The sequence below is a fragment of the Pseudonaja textilis genome, chromosome 3 (assembly GCF_049901715.1).
Source record: "Pseudonaja textilis isolate UNSWEBS1 chromosome 3, rPseTex1.2, whole genome shotgun sequence".
In the NCBI taxonomy this organism is placed as follows: domain Eukaryota; kingdom Metazoa; phylum Chordata; class Lepidosauria; order Squamata; family Elapidae; genus Pseudonaja; species Pseudonaja textilis.
The window spans coordinates 157,444,782-157,470,825 of record NC_141992.1 but is presented as its reverse complement, the minus strand read 5'-3'; the positions used below and the strand labels follow the sequence as shown (position 1 = coordinate 157,470,825).

At 34.2% G+C, this 26,044-nt stretch overlaps 1 long non-coding RNA gene across 1 annotated transcript in view; it reads left to right on the top strand.

Moving 5' to 3' along the window:
• LOC148126370 (uncharacterized) overlaps window positions 1-19,691 on the top strand; it is a 313,275-nt gene extending 293,584 nt beyond the window's left edge. The window contains exon 7 of the long non-coding RNA XR_015742616.1: window positions 19,661-19,691. This is a non-coding gene — a long non-coding RNA (uncharacterized LOC148126370). The remainder of the gene's footprint in view (window positions 1-19,660) is intronic.
• Window positions 19,692-26,044: the final 6,353 nt, after the last annotated feature.

The following is a 26,044-nucleotide window of genomic DNA, read 5'->3' as shown; positions in this document are numbered from 1 at the left end:
TTATTACTTCATGAAAACAGCATATTTTACAGAAAAACATATAAAAATGACCTCTTCTATCCATCATCCCAAATGCTAATCTAAAATATAAAGATACAAAAAAAAAAGATATTACTATTACTGTTAATTTGTGTCATCACAGGATGGCAGTTTCTAATAGGAAATATTTGAAATTTGTTTAGAAAATCAGTCTGTTTTCTCATATAAGGATATATGGATTTTTTGCTGTGGCAGTTTCAGTCTCAGTCTCTCATATTTCAGATTTAATATTTCAGGAATATTTCTGTTTGTAATAGAATAATCATTTAAAAATGATTCCCTTGAAAAATAAATTATTTTGTTGCTTACTTTGTCAGCTTTTGTCAGCTGTTTTCTCTTTCTATTTTATGTTCTATTTACTTTTTGGTTCAAATCTCTGGGCTTCTAAACTCATTCACTTCTTAGTTTCTGATCTACTTTCCATGCTCTTAAAAATCTTGTGTGTGAATTTTTTAAAATGTATTTCTGAGCCAATATTTTCAAATGCCCGAAAGAACTAAAACAAAAGAAGTTATCTGTAGCTTTTTAATAAGGACTCAAATGGTAGATGCCCTTAAGGATTAGCCCAGTTCCATTTTTTTCTCCTTTATCTTTAAAAATAATTCCCAGTTACTCACAGTTATGAACAAAAGCCAGCCCTTCTTATGATTTTTTATTCCCTGCAGTGACTTATCATGTTATAAACCAACTTGCACTATCAAGTCAGATAACATAATCTCCTCACTTATTAATAAGAGCAAGAAGCAGAACCTCCTTGACTTATACTGGAAGCAATATGAACAGCTATGGGTAGAATTGAGCATTGTTCATTCTAGGTCATTCCAATAGAGATTTTAATTATTTGTGTCACCAAAGGATAATGATTTCATTATTCTGCACAATCTATTCTTTGGACAATAACAGTCTATAAGATAGGCAATGCAACTTTATAAACAGAGTAATAATTCAAAGAGGTCTGGCACACTCCCAAAATGAAGATGATGAGAATGAGAAAGAGTAGAAATATTTATAGAATTAATCTTTTGAAGCAGAAAAGATCAAAGTTGAGAGGTTTCCTCTCTTTCTATCTATCTATTTTTAGTATATGTCTGATTTGGTACAACAACGAAATGGGACAGGTAGAGACTTCAAAGGATAGTTAGGATTGCAGAAAAACAACAACTGTAATCAGACTGCCTTCAATTTAAGTCTATATACTGCACAAGCCAGAAAGTGAGCTGAGTAAATATCAACAGACCCTTCATATCCCCTCAGGATGCTGCAACAAGGTATTGCATACCAGAACAACTAGACTCAGAGGCAATTTTTCCCCCTCATACCACCACTCTGCTGAACACCTAATTTTAACACTACTGTCTTATTGAAATGTCTTTGAATATTAGTAGCTTGGGTTGGTGGTGATGTTGGTCTGAGATCTGTGCTTGGCAATTTGGTTGCAAACATTTCAATCCTATTTGAGGAGACATCTTCAGTGCACTTTGGATTGTGCTTGTCTGGGGGCGCACTGGCCTTTAAATACCTTTCTGAGTCCTGGTTTGATTTTGGGTTGTGGGATTGGCTGGCTGTAATAGTCCTTGGTTTTAATCAACCCAAAATCAGACCGTAACATCATCAGAAGACATACGAACAGCACTAATTTATATCACACAGATAGTACTTCAAACCAAGGACTATGACTCAGCAACTACAGCCAGCCAAGCACATTGACGATAGGAATGAATGGGAACGAAATGTTTGTAACCAAGCTTGGAGCTCAAACCTACAATGTAAGTCCTGTCTTATGTCTAAGAATACTTATCCATGTGGTATGGCTGTAGTATTATTGTTATCCTTTTCATCTTCTCTACTACCCACTGGTATCATTATGATTATGATTATGTTGTTTTGCATGTTTTGCACTGAGAGTTTCTTCACCGGAGACAAATTCCTTTGTGTCTAATCACAGGACCAAATAAAGTATTCTGTTTTATTCTAAATAAAAATGAGAGGCAGGATGGGAAGGACAAAAAAATTATATTACAAAAAAGTGAAAAAATTGAGAAATTTAGCCAATTAATCAATAACATATGAAAATCTTAAAATACAATTTTTATTTAACTGAGCAACAATATGTTGGCAAACATATGTAGTGAACAGAATTTCTAAAATAATGCCTTTTGAGATTCACACAGCATTAAAAGTTATATTGCATTGAAATCTAATCAATTATTCAAATAGTTACAACTGATATAATTAATCAGCTATGCATATAATGAAATTATAGCCCTAATGAAAAAGGAAACATTAATGAGGCATGAGTACCATCTTTGCACAAATTTAATTTGGGATCTGATTACTAAACCATATTGAAAAGAAGTCTTAAGGATTAATTGAGTATTGATCACTTAATACAAAAGACCATGTTTCAGTGTTGGTAGACAGGGAAATAGATGCTTTCTTGAAGTTAAGCATGATCCATGAGATGGGTATAAGTAGCCAAGTCTGATCCTGTTGTTTAGCCCAATGTAACATTTAATAATGCTTTAAAAATAATATCCAGTTAGCCAGCCAACAGCAAATTCTCAACTATTTTCCTCCTTGTCACCTTTTAAAAACTAGCAGCAACCTTTTCTAAAAAGAGATCAGGATGATATGATGCGCATAGGTTACGTGCAATTCAATAGTTCCTGCTGTATGCATGTCCTTTAAGAAGCATTATTATGGAAGTACAATCTTTTTCTTACAAAGCAATCAAGGGTACTTTCTGAAAATTAACTCATAACTTGCCATTCAAAGACATGCTTAACCCTTCATACTCCCAAAGTTAAATTTCCACCCTATCTCTGTCACTGATAGGAAAATAAAATGTTTCCCCATAGCTCTATCTGAATAATCTGTTTAGGTATGAGGTTAAGGGGAAAAAAAGTTGAATTTCTCAGAACAATGTAAAATAGCAACATCACATTATTCACAGAAATTGCTTTCACAATGCTGAAAGTATGATGATATCATCTTTTGATATCATTTTTTTAATGAAGAAATCAATTTTTAAAAAAAGATTATATGCTAGCAGAAATTATTTCTTACAGGCCTAGTATTCAACAGTACCGAGGGATAAGATGTGCAGATGTGAAGATAGGCTAGTTTCTTCCTATTTACTGATATTTCTTGGAGTATACTTTATAATTCTTCGCTGTTAATTTAAATACCTTTGAAAGTTAGTGTGGTAATATATTCATCATTTTCTGTAAATCCTTCGTACAGCTATTGCATAGATCTAGGGTTTGCAAACACTCCTGGTGGGGGCAGTATTTGCCTTTGCAATGGGTGTTTCATCCTGTTTTGATCTGCAAAGCTTAGAAGGACCAGGAATATAGGTGAAAGTTCATGGTGCACAGCCGAGCCATTCCCATGGGACCTTTCGTGCCTGTATATTCTCATGGGACTTTCCACAGCTGCATATTCTCATTCGGTTGAGGTCATTTGTTATTGATTCTGTACTTTTGATTTCTTTCTTAATAAATACTGCTACCTGAGTTTACTCGGGGCTGGCATTTGCTCAGACGTTTCCCTGCGTCACATTTCAAGTGCCAGACCACCACAGTTAGGATATACGTGATATTTCTTCTTTCAAAACATGCTAAGGCATTTAACTAGAGTGACAAAGTGAAGAAAAGCACAGAAAAATCTGACTTGTAGAACATTCGCTCCTGAAAGACAATATAATGTCTTTTCAATCAAATTCATTAGCCAAAATCCCTTTCAAAGTGTTTTCAAGAATAACACATTGATACCATGATCAAATTTTCTCATTTTGTACAGGAAACAAGGAATTCTTTCCCCAAATTAGGAAAGAAATTCTTGGACAGTTCTGGAATTTAGTTATCTTAGAGGTACAAAGTCAGATATTGAAATGGCAAGCAAACAAACAAACAAAATAGTTTGTTACAGGACACTGACTTGTTTCTTTTCTGTGATGGTTATTCAGTTGTTTTATTGAAATACATTATGGTAAGCCTCCAATAAAGTTTTACTGCATTACCATACCTTTTTTTTTACTGGAGAACTGCAAGGTGGAGAATATGAACTGCTCAGAGTCATCTTGAACCATGAGATGGGTGACAAATAAATGTGATAAAATAAATAAGTAAATTGAAACCTTTCTTCTTCAGAGATCCCCTTATTAATTTCCTTGCTAATGTTAGCCTATCTAATGAAGATCCCTTTTTGAATCTATTGTTTCAATAAACACGAACTTCAATAAATGTAATATTTAATCCTATTTTTCAATGCTATTTTTTTAATAGAGAATTGATGTGTGAGTTCTTTCTGAGTAATAGGCAGAACATAACAATGGATAGACAGATTAATATCTTAACATAAAGTCCAATACATTTTGGAATATTCATTTGGTAGGACTTAGTAGATTCCTTACTAAAATTAGAGTTTTCTTGCAGTTTGTCTACAAATATTTTCTACAATTTTTGTAATCAGTATAACAGGATTTACTAGACAATGGAGGATACACCAAAATATTTTAAGAATGAAAATACTGTTTTTGAGTCACAATTGTCATTTTCCTCAATACAACACACTACTCTTGATTTTCACACTTAATTCTTTTCTTCATAACAACATCCTTCACTGAAATCAGCAGACAATAAAGAAGTGGGAAAGCATTTTATAAAACTTATATTACTCTCTAAATATTTACTTTGTAAATATAGATTAAGAAATACAAGCATTTTAAAGAAGTGAGAAAACAAAACAGAAAAAATATTTGTATTCAATTATTCCCATCTTTAATATTTTGTTTTTAAAAGGTGGATCAGAAAAGCCAATGCTTACTCAAAAATCTTTGCTGTGAACTAGTTTTTTCCAGAAAAATATATAAAATATAAAAATCATATTATTGAGTTACATTCTTATCTAATACTGGCCATTATTTGTGTTATTTGAAAAACCATGGAAGGGTCTAACATATTCTGAAGCACTTTCTATTCTCAGTAAAAGAACAGACAGGGACAGCTCAGAAATCCCTGAATAGCTATTTTCTTTTCATCTATTCAGACTCATTTTCATACTTTACTTCCAATGATTCATAGTAGAATTGAGGATATTATACCTGTCCTATATGATTAAATGAGATTAAATCAGCCTGAACAAGTCCTTATTATGGTCCTTAAAGCTAGAAAATTGATTCATTTGTCTTGGAAATAAGTAATGTTAAGTTCAAGTAGTGGTGCTAAAGAATGATTTGGCACAGCTTATGTTGATGCCTAAATGTGTTAACTATGCCTGTTACTATGTAAAGATTTGACCATTGTTATATATCTTAGTTACAACACAGCCCAACTTTTTAATGCTATTTAAAAAAACCTACTGACATATTTTAAATTTGTAATAGGTTCTTTTTTTTAACTGTGCCCAATTATATTGACGAAGACTTGCACTGGACCCTAGGCAGGTGTTTTCTTTATATCTACCTATAAGTAGATATAAACATCATGGGAATGTTTAATTAGTAAGAATAAACATATAAAAGTGATATTCCTACAGTCTATATTCCTATTCCTATTTTTATACTATTACTATGATAAATTATCACAATATGCTATTCAATTACCATTACTATGATCAAATTTATATTGTATATTATTACTACTCAATATATTATATTCTATCCTATTACTATTCAGTTACTATTACCTATTATGGTGGTACCTTGGTATTCATTATTAATTTTTCTGGGAGATGCAATGAGTACCAAAACCAATGAGTACCAAACATTTTTCCCCATGAAGAATAATGTTGTGAGTCACAAGGCAGCTGACACTGACAAATTTTAGCTTGTATGTTGTTGGTTCCAAATGAACAATGAATACCCAGACAACATTTCTGCGTCAAAATGCACTGATTCGATGAGTTTCAAAGAAATTGAGTACCAAGGTTCCACTGTACTATATTACCATTACCTATATACAATGCACTATACCAGGGCTATCAAACTCCCAGCCCAAGGGCTGGATGAATCACATGCTGGTCATGCCCATGTCCAGTTTAGTGAAGGAGGAAAAAATCCTGATAAGTCATGTGAAACCACCATGATAACATGAGTTTGACACCCCTGCTCTATACTATTACCAATATGCATCAATGTTTCTTAAGCCTGTTCTATCTTAACTTTCCTTTGAGATTTTTTTCTTCTTTTTCTATTTTCTATTAGTGGACAGCAAATAGAGATCTTACATCTTTTTTAAAAAATTCTGTGCTTTTTCTTCCTGAGCTGCTATATTTCTTTTCTTCCTTTGGACCATCCACTCCTCCTGAAGGAAAAACACCTTCTTTCATTTAGCTGCTGTTCTCAGTTTGCTGATAGTGGCAGAGTTCCAAAAAACATGCATCTCCTCCCCATACCTCTATCAAGGTTGCAGCTTTATTGACAACTCTGCCATGCTGATACTGGGCAGAAGACACAAATGGGAAGGAAAGAAGGCAGCACAGGTGCCTGCAATTTTGTTCCAGCAGCCTGAACATCTACACTAATTATAAAGTGGCACTTGCTAAAATCTTAATCAGTGCTGTGCATTGTGACATCTAAAATGATGTTGGTTTGTTATAAAGTGCCATTTAAGGTGCTGTTCATTACCCTTATAACTAGTGAAATGATCATTATTTTTCCCTTCTGTTATGAACTGGTAGTCCCATTTTTTCTAGCTATAAGAAAGCATAATAAGAAAAAGAAAGAAAGAAAATGCAGAGGGTAATACCCCACTTCCATTGTAGCTAGACCAGGATAGAAGATTAAGCATAATCATCACATGATTTGAATGGTCGTAATTTGCTAAAAATGGAGGAATCATCTATTGAAAATGATATAAGGACATTCACAATGACCATCTGTTGCAATGAAAACATACATATCTGAACAGTAGCTGGGTGCATACCACACTTATTTGTTACTTCTGCCAAGATCTATGGCAAAAATGGTTTTCTAGTGCAGATTTATTCAAAGTTAACTTTTCCATGCAGGATGTAAATCTGACTGCATCAGAGTCCTGAATCTATTTTTATCCTCTTAGCTTTCTACAAAATATATGCAATATGTTTACTTGACATTGAGATGCCTCTTCTTACAGTATATCTTCAACTCAAGTCTTCATGCCATTTTGTTTCATTTTTGTCTATAAAAGAGACTAAATTCTCACCCTTGCCCAGAACCATGGTAAACATTTCTTTTGTTGAAAAGTTTCTGTGCTTTTTTGTTGCCTCACTTCTTTCCTTTTTCTAGAAATATAGTTTCATCTCTTCAAAGTTGTTATAGAGTCAGTTTACCCTCTAAGATTGTAATTTGAGGGAGTTGCCACTAAATATTGAGAATCCTTATACTTCTTCATAAGTATAAAGAGCCATGGTGGAGTAGTGGTTAGAATGTAGTATTATAGGCTAACATTGCCCGCTGCCAGAAGTTTGATCCTGTTTGGCTCAAGGTTGATTCAGCCTTCCATCCTTCTGAGGTAAAAGAAGGACCCAGATTGTTGGGGACAACATGCTGACTCTGTAAACCACTTAGAGAGTAAAGCACTATGAAACTGTATGCAAGTCTAAGTGCTATTGCTATTGCTATAACGTGATAGGAAGGAAGGTTACTTCATGTTGAGTTTCAATTATAATAGTGTGTTCCTTTATCAAAATTCAGATCTGATCAATGTTTGGTACTGTTATGTGTTACTGTAGCTGAAATCATTCTTTTCAGACTAGTCAGAAGTCAGAAATGTAATGTGTATGGTTTCCTGTTCTAGCCTTAAAGATTCAATGCATCTAGAGAGTGCTGGCCATGAAACAGCCTTCAAATATTTTAAACCCAATTGCCCCATTTCCTTCTCATTGCTACTGGAGACTGACTTGAAGATGGTAGTTAGTTAGAGTTAGCTTAGATAAAACAGCTCAAGATTTCACAATGGCTTCAGTATCTCTATCACTGCAGCCTGTGGATATCTCTTAGGTATATACATATTTTATAAATAAGAAAGCTTATATTTCAATTTAGTTTTGATTCACTACTAAGTGCTGCCTTAGCTGGTTTGGCAATGCTGCAATGACATTTATAGTTTATAGTACTGAAATAGATTGAAAAAACAAAGATGCTGAAATGTAAGGGTTTATACTGAAATGTTTTAGATAAATAACACCAAAATAACAAAGACCCATAAAAAAAATCTTTTTTCAGTTCATACACCTTTTTATAGATAGGGATTTTGGGGTGGGGGGTTAGGAATGGCTGCTGATTTGCATTTAAAAGACACATCTGCCTTGATATATTAATTAGTTAGGAATTATGTTTATGAGGTAGACAAATACTGATTTTACTATCTTTTTGCTATATCATTATTCATTTGGTGTTTATTTAGCACAATAATAGTATTTTATCATATACATAATTGTTCAGTTTGATGTTATTACTAATACTCCACTCAACAGCTGCATGTTATTTCAGAATAATCAAGTCTATATCTCTGATTAGAATTCCACACGTTATGCTCATCCTCCAACTGAATTCAAGCAAGTTCCCAGTGCAGCTGGATATGCAGAATACAATGCCAATTGTACCAATGCTGACAAAATTTGTACACCTGTCCAATAAATTTATGCTGGGATTATGCTTGAGATCTTCAAGATGAAGTTTCTGACAAGAATGTTAACAAGATGTTCAATAAGGTGATTGTACAGAAAAGGTAGCATTGAATATGTTAGACTGATTAAAAGATAAACATCTATGGTTCTTGCTTTCCTTCTAAAAATGAGCCTATGACATTAAAAGTCAGAATGTACATTTTTGTCTTCCTTTAGTTTAAAGATAACATATGGGGGGGGCAGAGAGGGACAGAGAGACAGAGACAGAGAAGGAGAGAGAGAGAGAGAGATCTCATTTAACACAGGGATGCATAAGTAAAGTAGGTTACTCAATAGACAGAGTGTTAGGTCTTAGATTTGTGGAATTAGAGTGTTCACATATAGTTTGGTTTAAATTTTGATGCTTATGTAATTTTGTTTAAGACAATCCTAGCTCTCAAGAGTTAGACAATGGGTTATTTTGGATCTTATTTCAGAACCAAGTGGGTTGTTATGAAACTACAAAGTAATTGTTAGAAGCTGAGGTGTTCTGTATCTGCATGTGAAAGTTCCTGGCAGCAGAAATATGATGGCAACAATGATTCATGAAAGAAATTGAATAGCTATAACAAAAAGGAGGTTGTCTTATAGACACAAAGTAAACAGAGTGAGAAGACAGGTCACCTCTCTATCTCTGCACCCAAATGTGCCCCTACAGATCATGAGATACTGAAGAGTAAGTGACTGGATTTGCATCTCCAACTGTAAGAAGATATGTGTTGTAGACTTGATATGAAGTGCAACTAAAATTTAGCTATTCATCATCTTAATTTGTATAGTTTAGAATTAAAATAAAGTTCATTATCATTTAGCTGTGCTCTTGGGAAGTAAAAGAAGCAGACATTAACACATATTTCTCTCTTTCCACCATACTTTATTTTCTGAACAAGTTTAGCATTTATTCCTCCATTGTTATTATGAATAAATGATTGAAAGATTGTACGTTGGTGTTAGATATTAAAAAGTCCCTCAAGCAGCAAGCATACCAAACGGGAATATTTCAGTCTGAATAAAGAGAACAATGCTCTCAGACACCACAACACACACACAGACACAGACAGACACACTCACTCACACTTCTAAACAGTTATATTACACAGAACTCCTTAAGAATCTCACTGAATCAGATTTAACTTTTAACTTGAGTAAGTATAATTTAATTGATCAACTAGTTGCAATGTAATCACAGAGCAATAGAACTAATGCACATACATTGGCAAAAGGTAGAAACCAGGAGACTGAGAATTCTAGTCCTGCCTTAGGCATAAAAGCCATCTGGGTGACTTTGGACCAGTCACTCTCTTCCAGCCAAACCCACTTCACAGGGTTGTTGTTGTGGGAGAAAGGAGAATTAGACATGTTTGCTTCATTGAATTATTTATAAAAATAATAAAGGCAGAATAAATATAAATGAATAAACAAAAGTTACAGTAAATAAAAAGCACTATGCAAACAGGAAAAACAGGAATAGCATACCTTCTACAGAAAAAAACTCCAAAATAAATTTATTTATCTAGCTACTTCCAGTTTAAGTGGAGATAGAGAATTTTCCCACCATGCTACATAAACAGAATGGTGTTTTGTTTTCTTTTGTTTGGTTGGCCATAAGGCATTAATTTCTCCCTAAAATATATTTCATCTGAAGAGCTGTATATAGAACAGCTTACTTTTATGCCTTACTTTTTAAATTGTTGCACCACCATAATAAAAATTGTAAAATACATAAAAATTGACTTTTAGGAAGAAAGAAAGAATGAGAATTGAGTTCTTTGAAGCCTTGAAGATCTTCCTTTTCTTTCCAACTGTTTTTCTGATTGTGCTGAGTATTGTATTGTAATATTTAAGATGCTTTGTAAACTCACATACCCAAAGCCATAATATGCAAACAAATGAAACTTGAGTGTGGTCTGATCAGATCTGAAAAAGAGAACCTATTGATTTAAGATAATAGTTCTGAAATGAAACAGCTCGTAATCCTTGCTTGTTTACAGGTCTGCACTCTAAATTTTCCCAGATGGTTCTTTTGAAAGAGGATGAATGGTCACGATGAAACAAGGGCAATTGGATTTGCAGCTGTGAAACTTGGAACCATGCTTTCACTATTTTTATCCTTTTCAAGTATGATGTTTAGTTGGCAAAGAATTCTGCTGTCTGAAAACCTCACTGCATCTCTCAAAAGTATTGAAAAACAGTAAAATGCACCACGAGGAATTATACTGTGTAACACTATCAACTCCTCTTTATTGTGGGTACTAACTCACTAACTCAGCAGTTAGTGAGGCTTCTGAACAACTTAAAGGAGCTATAAGAGTGGGAGGTGGGGTCTTCTAGGGGAGTCACAAAAATCAAGACAACACTGACTATCTTGTGATTCATATGCATTGCTGTTGTGGCTCCGGGCTTGGATTCAGCTCCTGTGATTGATATGAGTTCAAGTGAAGAGGTTACGTCAGAACAATTTGAACCAGCCTGGCTTACTGATTGGACTGATAACCAGGATGAGGAGATGGACGTGACAAAGGACGACAGACCTGATGTATTAGAATTGTCAGGACCTTTGATCTCCTCTGGTTCTTTATCTGATGAACAGCCGGGAATGGCTGACAGGGAAGTTTTGAGAGAGTCTTCTAGTGGAGATGAGAATTTGGAAAATTTGTGGTTAAATGTAAAAAATAGAAGACAGCTGAAAAGGCAAAATCAGCTGGAGCAAATGAGAAGAGCAAGTCAGTAAATTAGCACGTTGCCTTAATGAGTATAAAAGGACACAGCTGGGCTGGTGCATTTCGCCAGAAACAAAATGACTATTTGAGTGAGGACGTTACAGCAAAGAGCTCTGAGGCTGAGGATTTATTGCCAGGACTGGTTTGCCGGACAGAGTAAGATTTATGCTGTGGTTTCTGCCAGCCGTTATCTAATAAGACTTCTTTCTGTTTGATTTAATTGTGAAACGGCTGCTTTCTGTTTTGTTCGTTTGAATTTCGAAGGGGAGTCATAACACATTGCACTCACAATGAATGTAAAAAAAGATCTGATATTAACTTTTTGGCACACATACACATCTCTACCTACAAATGTTTCGGGCTGCTATTATTTCTATATAGATGACTAATTACATATACAATTATCCAAGTTTAACTGAGTGGTTATTTAACACAAATGAAAACATTAGAAGACATCCTGATATCTATTCTTCAAGATTTTCTTTTCACAAACAATACAAATATTAACTGTATGGATGATAAAAAGATAGAAAGCTCAGGACCCAGTATGATGTTCTTAGTCCCACAAGGTGAGCTAACTTCACAGGATGAGAACAATTATCCTTTATCGAGACACTGTAGGTGATAGAAAGAAGCTTGTAAGTCTGATGTCACTTTACCTTCCCTTCTTATACCCCAGTCAATTGGGGGAAAACAGTTCTGAATTTTTCCTTAACAAAGTTTTTTTCTCTGGTAATATTACACTACTAACTAGAGCATACAAAACATTTGCTAGACCAATACTTGAATACATCTCATCAGTCTGGAACCCACATTACATATCTGATATTAGCACAGTTGAGAAAGTCCAGAAATATTTCACAAGAAGAGTTCTCCACTCCTCTATTTGTTGTAGAATACCTTATACCACCAGTCTTGAAATTCTAGACCTAGAAAACCTTGAATTACACCGTCTTCGGTCTGATCTAAGTATGGTATGTAAAATCATACATTGCAATGTCCTACATGTCAATTAATACTTCAGTTTCAACCATAACAACACAAGAGCACACAATAGATACAAATTCAAAGTTAACCGCACCAAACTTGATTGCAGGAAATACGACTTCAGCAACAGAGTGGTCAATGTCTGGAATACTCTACCTGACTGTGGTTTCTTCCCCAAACCCCCAAAACTTTAAGGTTAGACTGTCTACTATTGACCTCACCCCTTTCCTAAGAGGTCTGTAGGGGGCGTGCATAAGTGCACCAATGTGCCTACCGTCCCCGTCCTATTGTTTCTTTTATTTTTCTTATATGTACCCATTTCATGTATTCATAACTATGTATATACTTATACCTATTATCTTGTAAGCAATTGACAAATCAAAATAAATAAAAAAATAAAGTCTCCCTCCTCAGGTCTTAAGGAATGCTTCCTTCCCTTTTGTTGACATTCCCCACCCCCAAAATATTTGCTTCTCCTTGGCTCTTTATAGATGAAGTGGTTAAAATGTGGGCTAGGACTGAGTGTATGTTAGCATATTACTATAGTCTTTTTCTACCAACTTGTATCAGTTGCTGTTGCTTTTTCCCAGCCTTTCTTTTCCTTGCTGGGAGGCAAAGCAAAGGTGGAAATAATATATATGTTACCTTAAGCTCTCAGTTGAAAGAGATGATATACACCTAATAAATAAACACAAGGCCAAAACATTCAGCTTTTTTTGTTTCTTAGCAATAAATAACCCCTTTGGGAATTGAAAGGGATTCAAAGGTTTTAACATGAAAATACTACTACATAATATTTCTTATTAAATTTATAAAGGATGCTTTGTCTTCTTTAAATCTGTATCAATGCAGTTTGACTGCAATTTTGTGCCCTACATTTATAAGAGATTATTTCTAAGTGGCCACTCTTTACCTATAGAACAGGGAATATTAATGAATTATCCATCAGTTTTATCATGAAGATTAATGAGATTTGAATTATAAAGCATATTAAGTGCTATGGAAACTTTAAATAACAGATCAGGGTCAAGTATTAGTCCAAACATCCCTCTGCTTCTTGCCAATTATTTCTTCTTGCTTTTTGAAAACCTGCTATGATTTTTTTTGTTAAAAAAATTAATGAATAGATACAGGAGAGCTCTGGCCATTTATTAGACTTAATTAAGTGCATTATTATGCAAAAAGGATGTACAATAAATGCAATTCCTATCAACATGACAAATAAAATTGCACATTACACCAATTTTGAAAATTAGTCTCCCACTCTTTTTCTATATCAATGGGGGCCATGTTTTCAGCAGAAATGAGGAAGACAGATTTAATTGAAAAATCCAGACTGCAGTTAATTATTCTTTTGTTCTTGAAATTCTCAAAGAAATGCTGACAAATCAAGCAGATTTTTAAAAAAACATAATCTCTCTTTTTTTTTAATGAGGGGAAGAGACGCCACCTACATTTTACACTGACATTTGTTATCATAATCAACATTAGTATTAACATGCATACTCCATCAGCACTCACCACCAAAATTTTCTCATAAAATAAACACACAGATACATCATCACCCAACAAAAATATCCCCAAATCAACCACAGACATCATCCAGTTACAGAGAGAACAAAAGATGAATATGGGAACAATCTTTTGTTCTCATCCTTTGACAGAAGATTACATTTTAGTATTTGTCATTACATATGCATGAAAAGTACATTTTTAAAAAAGCTACAATCAAGTTTTAAAAGGCTTATAGATTGACATTTTTCTTTTGTACATTCTTCCCATTATGATGAAAGAGAATTTTAAAAATCAGTACGTTTGTGGTAATTTTTTTGATGAAGTTTATACAGTTTTCTAACTTACAATTGCAATTTATTAAAATGTTATTAGTTTTTGGGGTGGGTTAAAAAATCCAATGAAAGAAACAAAAGACAGCAACACAAACAATAATTCATTTAAGATTCAGAGGTTTATTTCATAAGCAATTTGGAACATGAACAGTAATCACAGTAACACAATACCATAACTTTACTTACAGTGCATTAATAACCCAATGCAATGAAGTCCAATGATATAGTAGGTCCAGCAAGGACAACTATAGACCAATGGCCCTGAGCCAGGAAAGTGCTTTATGACACTTTACTCAAAACTACTTTCCTATCTGATGCAGGGCTTTTTATCTACTCTTGTGTAGGGTCAACCACCCAATTATGAATCTCATTTAATTGTCCTATGTATGTTCTGCTCAATATCTTACTATTCTGTTAATTGAAATATCACAACAGATTTGGCCAAAAAGCTTTGATGAGGTCAAGGTTCTCTATGTCCACTGCATCCCCTTAATTGAAGATGGTTGGTTGGCAAACAATCATCTGCAGTTTCAAATCTCGGGTTCTGAAGCTGTTTCAGAAAAGGTTGGACAACATTTGAAAGTAATTTGGAAATTGTTTCAAAAGAACATAAAAAGCTTTCTGAATAATGAATAATTCTCCCTAGCCTGAAACAGAAAAAAGAAGAGATTCCAAACCCTTGTAAAGCAAGGATTTTGTTACATTATAATTATGCAATTAGACAAAGGCTTCTGGCTGTTTACATGCACTGTGAAGGCAACACTCTGGTGAACAGCTTTACGATTTTGTTTTGTTTTTAATAGTTTGTGGGTATTATTGTTGTTGTGAGCTGCCCAGAGTTGTGTTTTAAAATAGACAGTCATGCAAATATTTTAAATGCATACTGTCTCCAGAGACGTGCTAGCTACTTGCCTTGCATATACCCCAGCATACAGTCTTTTACTGTGTAAGTACTTACTAAAAGGCAGCTCTTTGTGTGTCTGTGTGTCTCTTTGGGTATGTATCTTTGAGATTGCAACTGCCTGGACTAATCCCTGCAAATTTCTTAGCAATATTTTGGAACTGGCTTGCCACTGCCTGCTTCCTAAAACTGAGAGTGAATGGTCCATGGTTACCCAGTTGGTTTTGTGTCTAATGTAGAAATACAACTCCTGGTCTCCAAATTCTATCCCAATGCTTCAACCTGTACACCAAACTGGCTAATTCCTTAAGGTAGCTGTGGTGGTCTGACATTTGAAAAATGAGACGCAGGGAAACGTCTGAGCAAATGCCAGCCCCGAGAGAACTCGGGTAGCAGTATTTATTAAGAAAATGCAAGTACAAAATCAAAACAATGACCTCAACATTACCTCAGCAGTATTATCTCAGCCGGGCCTCAGCAAGGTGATAAAGTTCCCGTGAGAATATCCAGGCACCAAAGGTCTCATGGGAATGGCTCGGCTGGGTACTGTGAACTCTGACCGATATTCCTGGCCCATCTAAGCTTTGCAGACCCAAACAGGATCAAACGTCCATCATAAAGGCACTACTGCCCCCATGAGGAGCGTTTGTGATACCCCCAGATCTATACAAAGCTGTACGAGGACTTGCAGAATATGATGAATATATTACCACATTAGCCTAAAACAGTGCAAAACATATGAATATAAAATATGAGAAGAAAAGCAATAAGATTAAAAGTTACACTATTATAGCAATAGAGTTTTAAAATTTACAGAGAAAGTCTGATATATTTTTCCAGTATTGGAGAATTAATAAGACAGACTCCTTGCCTATCATTTCAAAAATTGAAAAAAAGCTTTATCAGTACTATGAATTGTTCAGTTGTTCATTACATCACAAATGTGCCACAAAATGGAAATAAACTGAGAGTAAAGAAGAAATTGTTACAACGGCTTGATGAGAATGGTGGAGTTTATCTGAATGATTGCTTCCTGCAATTCACTTAGCCATCTTTATGCCGGATGATATCAAGGATGATTAAATTAAATGATTGTAAATCCTAGAGGGAGAATTAATAATTAATATATTTTTATCCTTTTAAAAAAACGGTAGTTAGCTATTGAATCATAGAATCTTAAATAGCACAAGAAAAAGCAGTACCATTTTAAACAATCAAATGGGAGGGGAAGAAAAACCATCCAGAATTTAGCATGGTATCAGTTTGCAAAAGTCAAATCTAGCATTGCAGTGTTAGATTCAACAATGCAATCACCAGTGTGCATTTTTAATTACATTTTATATAATTTTATGAAAGAAACATTTGTTCTCCAATTTCTTTTCAAAGAAAAACAAAATTTTAGCAAAATTATCGTTGATATAGTGAGGCCTTTTTGTGATTACTTAGTTATAAGGTCATAAAGCATTGTGTGTGAGATGTCCTTTTTTTCATTATCCAGATTAGCAATAGTCCTTTTCTGGCTTCATTTCCTTCAGCTCAGTTCTAAAGAAAGAGAAGTTTGCTTGAACTTGGCTTTTTGTTTCTTTGCTGTCCACATTTAATGAAGGTAAATCATTCTTCAGCAATAAATGAAGGCCATTTTTTTTAATGCCATGTATAGGGCAACCCACTTAACTTGTAAATTAGAAAAAAACCAGTATCCTGCCCTCTTGTTATCCAGTGTAAAACAATAAAATAAAGCTCAAGTTTTTAAAATCAGAGATATACAATGTTATCAAGTTATAGTGGCCAAATTTCACAGATTTGCTTCAATATCTACCTTATAAAGTTTCCAGCTTCTTTTTCACCAGAACATAACAAAATTTTCAAGATTTTAGGAATTAAATGGGCTAAATTTTATATAGGTGTCATAGTTTTAAATGCTTCTTTAAATTACATAAGGGGGTGGGGGTGTTCCATGACTTTTTCCATAGTTTAAGACAGTATGCAATAAATATTGCAGCAAAAATGAAACTAGTAGTGAGGTACATCTGTGCAAATTAGATAAAGATTAATTCAGAAGTTTTTTTGTGTAAACAAAAAAGTTGTGGCATGAAATATTGATGCCTCTTCCACAAACAGTGGTCCTGAACTCTGAGAAATTGGGGGTTGGGAAATAGGAAATAACTCTAACATTTATCTACACAATATTGAATTTTGAATAGTGAAAATCTTTCAGTACTCTTTTCCCTGGTATATATTAAAATAAATATTTATCTGATTTTGACTACTATTGCCCCATAAGCCAAGTTGTCCTAAAAACAGAAGACCTAGATTCACTGTATTTTTTTTTAAAAAAAATAGCTTTCAATATGTATAAATACAAGATATATGTATAAATATTAGTATTCACTGAAAACATGTTTTTCATTCTAATGTGCAGATTAGTAATGCTACTTTTTGGAAAGATTATACTATTTGCATCAAATTGTTGATTAATTTGTTTATCCCATTGATAGAACATACTATAAGTCTTTGATGTTGTTAATGAATTTGTTTGAAAGAGAAACAGCTTCTTTATTTACCTTTCATCATGTTAAATAAAAGACTTAATAGGGCTATGTTTGTTAGCATCAAGATTGGTTTGCCTCATAGATTGTCATAGATGTTTTTCTATAAGCCAGTGCCTCTAAAGCAGTAAACTCTCTCTTCATTTTTCTCTTTTTTTCTCCTTCTTTCCCAAGGCAAGATTCTTCATCAAATAGCCCTTTTGGTTTCATGAAATTTGGCTGAGAGGAGAATTCATATAAGCCATTGTTTAGCATGAGTGAAGAAACATTTTGGATCAAATTATGAAGTAATGTAGAATTATTTCTTTTTGCCAAGGATTTCCCAAAGAAATAAAAATAGTTAACTGATCAAAGATCGCCATCATTACACAAAGTCAACATTAGTTTTTAAACCAAGTTGCCAAGGGCCATTTTTTCAACAGATCACAGAATCAGTCTCTTCACATTTAGAAATCCAGGTGAATTGGGGAGCTTTCCAAACTATTTAACATAATCAGTTCCCTTATTTTGACAATTAGCTGGTAGTACCTAAGCACCTTTGAAATGGCAGAATCTAATTTTGTTTATGTTACAAATAAGAAATTACTTTTAACTTTACAGAAGTCTAAGTCTTCTCCCTAGAACCCAATCAGATGTAACAGTAGATGGGTTTAGAATCTGATAACCTTCCTGACTTCTCCTCAGATACAGTTACTGATAAAGACAAATTACCTCCCTCCCTTCTGCTTCAAAGTATTTAAACATCTCTGCTAACACTGGGGTACCATAGCCCTCCCCAGAATAATTCCACACTGGCTGAATTAGTCACAAACAACAACTGAATGATCAGAGTTGCATTTCCTAATAGGATGCTGTTTTTTGTTCTTTTCTTCTTGTATAGGCTGAGAAATCCTGCTGTGAGAATTATTTTTGCCTCTCAGTCACAAAGCTGATATAATTTCCGACTACCTTCCATAAGAAAATTGCTTTCTATCTATAGATACACAGTGTTTGAGAAGAAAAACAAAGTTTGAAACACATATGCACATGCATGATTGCAACCACACGCAGCTGTGGCTCATTCTGTTAAAATGATTTGTTCCTTGCAAGAATATGAAAATTGTAGTACAATGTATAATCTAGCCAGAATTGCTCTGTATTGTGAAGAGTAAAAAGATAATTCTGCACTATGATTCCCATACCAATATTATCTGCTACAAGACAAATGGAGAAACTTCAGTATTCACAGTGTGCAAGTGCGTGCCTTTACTCGAACCAAAGTGTCTTCTGTTCTGCTGTGATGATTTATTGGTGTTGGTATTATGTAATATCAAGTTCCAGTGGAGTTGGAAAGAGGCAATAGATCATGGCTCTTATCATACTTTCATTCATGTGTGTAGAGTCTGCTGATAAATAGTTGGGTTGTAGTTCCTATCCTTCTCTCCCAGTTTCTGTTAGTGCAGTGACCACAATACTGGAAATTCAGGTGTTCAGTGAAGGGGTCACTAAGTGAAACCGTGACTGGATTTATGATTTTGCATCAGCTTTCTGTTGCTTTACTATTATGCAGAGCATATAAATGTGAGGATTAGTTATAAAGTTATTTTTAACTGCAAATTGCCACTAAATGAGGCAGTCATTTTTTCTTTCTTTTTGGTACCTTCTACTCTTTCTTTTTGTTCTATCATTTTCAGTTGTATTGGTTTTACTGTTATAATTGTAATTTTAATGAAATTGCTAAATAAAAAAAATCTAGTGCCGTTTTATATTTCTAAGGCATTTGTAGCTTGGCTTCATCCATCGTTTCTATGTAAGTACAAAGCAGGCTTATCATACAAATGCTGTATTTCTCTGGTCAGAAACATAACATCATTTTTCAAATTCTGCATTCTGAAAGATGAACAACAATCTTGAAAGCTTTTGAAATACGTTACTTCATTGTCTTCTTGTATATTAAAATTCAGTGTTCTTTTGTTTTTGTTTTAGAACTGCTTCAAAACAAAATGACAGGAGAAACCAAGCATGCAACAGGTAATAGGTAACACATACACAAAAATGCTTGTTGATGTTTAGGCAGAGACCTGTGTTACGTTTTTGGTACCACTGGAAAGACATAAATAAACACTGATTGGATTTGTTCTTGTAACTCATTGTTATGTTAAATGCTCCCTTACTACTCTAAGCAGCTAAAAATTCTAGGAGTAATGTTTTAGATTCCCACCCATCTCCTTTGGCTAAGAGGCTTTCCAATAAGTATGTTGGCTTGCATCATGGCACATTTGCTTAGTTTTATATATATCCATAAACAGAATGCAGGAAATCAGCAAAGGTACACTACAAAGAAAAGAAGAAATAAACAGCACTTCTTTTTCTTCAAAGCCATGGGCAGAACATATCAGAAGCTATATTGTTTGCTTCTAATGTTTCCACACTGTGTGAGAGGGGATTTCAAGTTCAAAGGCATGTCTATCAAGGCATTTCCCAGTGACAGACAATCAGAAAAATTCACCTTCTCACCCAAGAGCAATACTTAGCATGGTCTTCAGATGCTGAGATCTCTCCAAGGCATGTTTCCTCACTTTCATCATAAAAAAAATATGGAAGAGGTTAACCGTAAAATGTCAGAATAACATCACATGTTAGGATCATTGGGAAAACCATATTAATGGAGATCTGATATGCGTGTATGTATGTGCATATGTAAAATTATGAAATTATCAAAGGTGTATTCCAAAAATCTTAGAAAAAATGTGACTGTGTAGTCTCATTTCAGCCTCTGATCCTAAAAATAATTGTTAGATACTACATTGGAACTAAACTGAAGGCTTTTTGTCTCATATTTAAAAATACATTACACACACACACATACACACACACTCATACACACATATATATACATACAAAGGCACATACATCTTAAATCTATTAAACATCATTTCCATATATATGATTTTCATATATATATATAGGGTGAAGAAAAAAACATTCTGGCACAGCAATAGGCTGCCCCAAATTTAAATCTGAAACCACTATAAAAGCCTGACTCACAGATGAACACTATACAGAAGCCTGATGATGGCAGATGAGATTCTGCCAAAACGTTGCTACAACTTTAAAAGCACAACTACAATCACATGGGAAAATACCCGGACAAAGCATACATACATACATACATACATACATACATACATACATACACAGTATATAATGATTTTTGTTTGTAAAATTCTGCAAGAAAAAATGCAAATTAGATTATTTCCTCAATTTTGTCACTCATCCATGCATTTTCTCTTACACTGAGAACCCTTTTAAAGACATGTGACATATTGTCTGAAGTAGGGATTGTGTTGGAACACTGAATTCCCAACTACACATAAATCCATGAGATGCAGATCAGGTGTCCTTATACTGAAATGACTGAATTTCTCAAGTATCGCTTAAAGATCTCGCTCCATGAATGTTGCTTATTTTTCAGAGATGGTGTGAAGGACAAGCCAGTTAATGGAATACTTATATTTTGGATGACATTTTCAATAAGCAAGATGTACAACTAAAAGCATGTATTTACTTCTATCCCTCCCCAGCAGTGGATAAATAATAGCCTACACAGGTAATCTCTGATAAGAGACATTCTGAAACACCTTACTATAACTCAAGCTTCTTTCCTTTTATTAAATAATACTACCATTTTTAAATGAACTTTTGTTGGTACAATATAAATAGCTTTCATTTAGAACACAATGGGGACCCTTAAGCAAAGTGGTCACCAGGTGAAATTATGACTGTGTTCCTGATCTGACTGTAAATGTGAGGCTTGGTTGTCAGGTAACTCTTTTATCACTGTTGTAACTGAATGGTCTCTAAATGAGATATTCACGAAACAAGGGCTACCTGTATGCAACAATAGTTGTATATATCAATCATGTCCAAAATTAAACATTTTGGAAAACTGTGACTGCTGAACTCCCTATTTATAGGAATATTCGGAGAACACCTGTTTGAGGTTGCTGAAAATTGGTCTCTTCATTTTAAATTACTTTTAAAAGAGGAAACATATTGAAATTATACAAATTAGTTTTACATTATTATATTATAAAACTCTTCTTTAAAAAAATACATTAAAAAGGGGGGGGGGGAATCCTGAGCTCACCACTGCATATGATCATTTTGTTCCTTCACCTGTTCACAACAAAGTTAGCCATTCTCCCCAATGAGAAGTATAGTCCCCAGCCAGCCACATGCTGTCTATTCTTTTAGAGCTAAGACATGTAAAAGAAATTACCATGCTGCTTTCTTCATAGAACAAAGTTTACCATTTTGACACTTGCACCACTTTCACTGGGAATATAAAAAATAACTAGACAACCTAGGATAACATCCAGAAATATTGTGATGTGCTGTGAATGAAATGAGAGAGCACAGTTTGAAACTATATACAGGGAAGGCAGCAAAGGCAAATATAATTGAAGTATGCAAAATACTTGTTCAGTGGAAATGTCATTTCTTAGCATATGTTCACATCATCCATGGGAGTATTCTGAACAAAACAGAAGGTGGGAAGAAGTCCAAGAAAATGACACTTAACATTTTAATGTGCATTAGACTTTTAGAAAGGTATCCAGGCAGGATTGCTTTTATGCTGATATCTTGATGAGCTATGTCTGGTTTCAGCTCTCCCAACATTGGTCAAGTAAGAATAATTTGAAAAAAAACAGTGTGGACTAGAGAATATACAGTGCTAGGTGCAATTCATCTACATATACCAGGGCATATACCAGGTCTAGAATTTTAATAGTTATTTTTCACTTCCTTTTTAAAAAAAAATGTGCCTTCAAGTTTGTTTTTGACTCCTGGTATCTGCCTGGAGAGGTGCTTGCAGTTTTCTTGGCAATATTTCAGAAGTGCCATTGCCTCCTTCCTAGGGCTGAGACAGAGTGACTGGCTAATTCATCCATGTGGCTTTGTGCCCAAGGTGGGATTAAAACTCATGGTCTCCTGGTTTCTAGTTTCAACCACTACACCCCACTGATATCTCCATATTCATCTATTCTTGATTAATTGGTATTCAAATTATAATACAATAATTGGATCTTTATCTTGGGATCATTTTTCCCCAAGTCCAGGAAAACAGATTGCATAGGGAATTTTTCCTTCTGTTTTGTGGAAGAATTACTTTCCCTGAGTGTGATGCTTATGTCCAAATATCAATTGTTTTCTTAGTATCATCACTAAAACATGCAGAACCCTTCCATTACTACCAAGCCAGGTCTTCCCATATCCCATGCTTGTGCCATTTTGCTCATCAATTCCTGTGTTTTACATCTATTTGTTTAGTAAATAAACATCCTGAAAATATGCTCTATTCCACACAGACATTTAGAGATGCAGGACTCTTGACAACTAATGCATCTTGCATGGTGAAGTTATTACTTGGGTATATTGAGGGTTGCTCATCACTCCTTGCAGTGCTGCACTTTTCTCCATTGAATGACTTCTTATATGTTCTGTCCCTATATTTAAGCTTGCATATATATTTTTGAATCCACCTTCTCTCCTATTTAGTTGGCCACCTCTCCTGGTTTTGGATTGCTGCAGATTTTATAGTCATTCTCTTAGCTCCTTCATCAAGGGCATTTATAAATACATTGAAAAGCACATGAGCCAGGAAAGTGCTCTATGACACTTTACTCAAAACTACGTTCCAATCTGATGCAGGGCTTTTCATCTACTCTTGTGGAGGGTCAACCACCCAATTATGAATCTTACCTAATTGTCCTATGGTATGTTCTGCTCAATATCTTACTATTCTATTAATGGAAATATCACAACAGATTTGGCCAAAAACTTTGATGAGGTCAAGGTTCTCAATGTCCACTGCATCCTCTTAATTGAAGATGGTTGTTTGGCAAACAATCATCTGTAGTTTCAAATCTCAGGTTCTGAAGCTGTTTCAGAAAAGGTTGGACAACATTTGAAAGTAGTTTGGAAATTGTTTCAAAGGAACATAAAAAGCTTTCTGAATAATGAGATGAGAAATTGGATGAGAAATTAATAACACCCCCCTTTCCTTTTTTCCTCTGGCTATTGTTTGGCAACATCTACCCCATTTATGCCTATGCAGATTCTCAATCATCTAGGTCATTATTGTCCTAAAGGTGCTTTTACAAAAGGCAATTGGACTTTCTTGGTTTTTTTGAAAATGTTTTGCTTCTCATCCAACTTCCTTAAGTCTAAAGAATTGAACTGAAGAACTGAACAGAATTGAAGAAGCTTCTTGGATGAGAAGCAAAATGTTTTCAGGGAAAAAAAACCCATGATCTGGATGATTGCAAATCTCCATAGTCATAAATGGTGTAGATCAGAGGTAGTATTCAGCAGGTTCTGACCAGTTCTGGAGACTGGTAGCGGAAATTTTGAGTAGTTCAGAGAACCGGCAAATACCACCTCTGACTGGAGATTTTATAGTATCCTTTCCCTGCCACGCCCACCACGCCATGCCCACAGAACCGATATTAAAAAAAGATGGAATCCTACCACTGGTGTAGATGTTACCAAACATTTACCCCATTTATACTACTTGCTAATTCAGAATAATTCTGTGCTTTTCCTTTTATTCTTTTATGAAATGGTCTCCTAATAAGTAAATGGACACCAAATTATTTGAAAAGTTTGAAAATTTGAAGCTAAGAATCTATGAGAATCAAATATTTGGTATTTTGTTGTATTTGTGTAACAAACTCTTAAGGCAGTATTTGAACCATCTTTCTTCCTGACATGTAATGTTAGTTTTTTCTGTAATGTAGCACAATATAGATCTGACTTATATCTCTTTGAAATTAATGACATTGGTCAATCCATAATATTGAAATAAGTTTCTACATAAAGATATGACTGTGGATTGTGTGGACTGACTACAGTGCTAGGATACTTTCAAATTTGGTTCAAAAGGGGTATAAGTTGATCTTAGCTATATAGTGCAAGCTTTTCTCCTAGATAGGACTGAAGGATGGTGTGAGACAATGTTCTAGACATGTTGGTAGGTTAATTTAATTGCACATCCATGTATGAAAAATATATACAGAAAAAGGCAGTAAGCAATGACAAATTGTTGCCAAAAACTTAGATGAACAATGTTTCCTCCACAATCTTCCTGTTATTACTTAGTATGATCAGTATGATCACAATCATCATCATCATCATCATCATCATCATCATCATCATCCCTACTCTAAGTTTACAGTTCCAATGATATACTCCTTCATTCGATGAATACCAGTATTTCAAACTATGTGGGACTTCAAAGGATCTTGTGGCCAGTCCACCAAATGAAATGGAAAAGCTTGAAAAAGATGGAACACAACAGTTCCAGTCCTCTACAGATTCATTAATTTGTTCTGAAATAAATATATTTGAGCATGTTTGTAATTTAAAATGTAGGATCTGGCCTGGGGTATTTATATGGGTTGGGCCAAAAATATCACATGAGTTTTCTCTAGTAGAAGTTTTTTCCTCTTCTTAACTCTGACAAAGAGATTACCAAAGTTCAAAATAATATTGGTTGCAGCACCAAAGGATATTATAGTGTAAAGATAGATGATATTGATCACCAATATCTTCCTAGTCAATACATAGGCTGACCTTTGGTAATTACCTGTCCAAATTACCTGTCTAAAAACTCACATACAAAGAGGAAAAATGTACAATTAACTTGATAATTAGAAACAAGGTGGGTTAGCAGTATTGGAAGTCACCCAGACACTGTCTCAAATTTTCAGTGAATAATCAATATGCATAGTTATCACTGCTGAAGATACAAAGCCAGTTTAATTAGTATTGGTGAGCATGCTTTTCTATAGTTAAAAGAGCTCACAAATCAAGAGACAAAGAATAAAGGCATTATTCTGTCTGCTAAAAATAATATTGATCATAATAATGGCACATAAAAAAATAAATATTAGCTATCTATAAGCTGTTTGTGAACTGCTTCTTCATTATTCTAGTTATTTTATTCTGCACAAAGCAAACTAAATTAGTAAATGCAGATAAATATTGTGTACATATAATGCTTGGAACACATGAATCTGATTTTTTCACAGTAACACCTGTCAGAAATATGATTGCTAGTACACATTAGACTATAGAACAGTATAGTTGCTATTAGTAGTAGTTCAGTGTAAATATAGAGTATTTTTTTATTTTAACAGACTAACTAGAAAGGAAAAAGATATGTTATTCATGAAAGTCTGTTAAATATGATAGTCTGTCATAGCAGCAATTTGTGTCACTTATGTAATAATATATTATGCAAATGGATTTAATCTATATGAAAATTGGTCCATTAGATGTAAGGTCTATTGCATTGAGATCTGC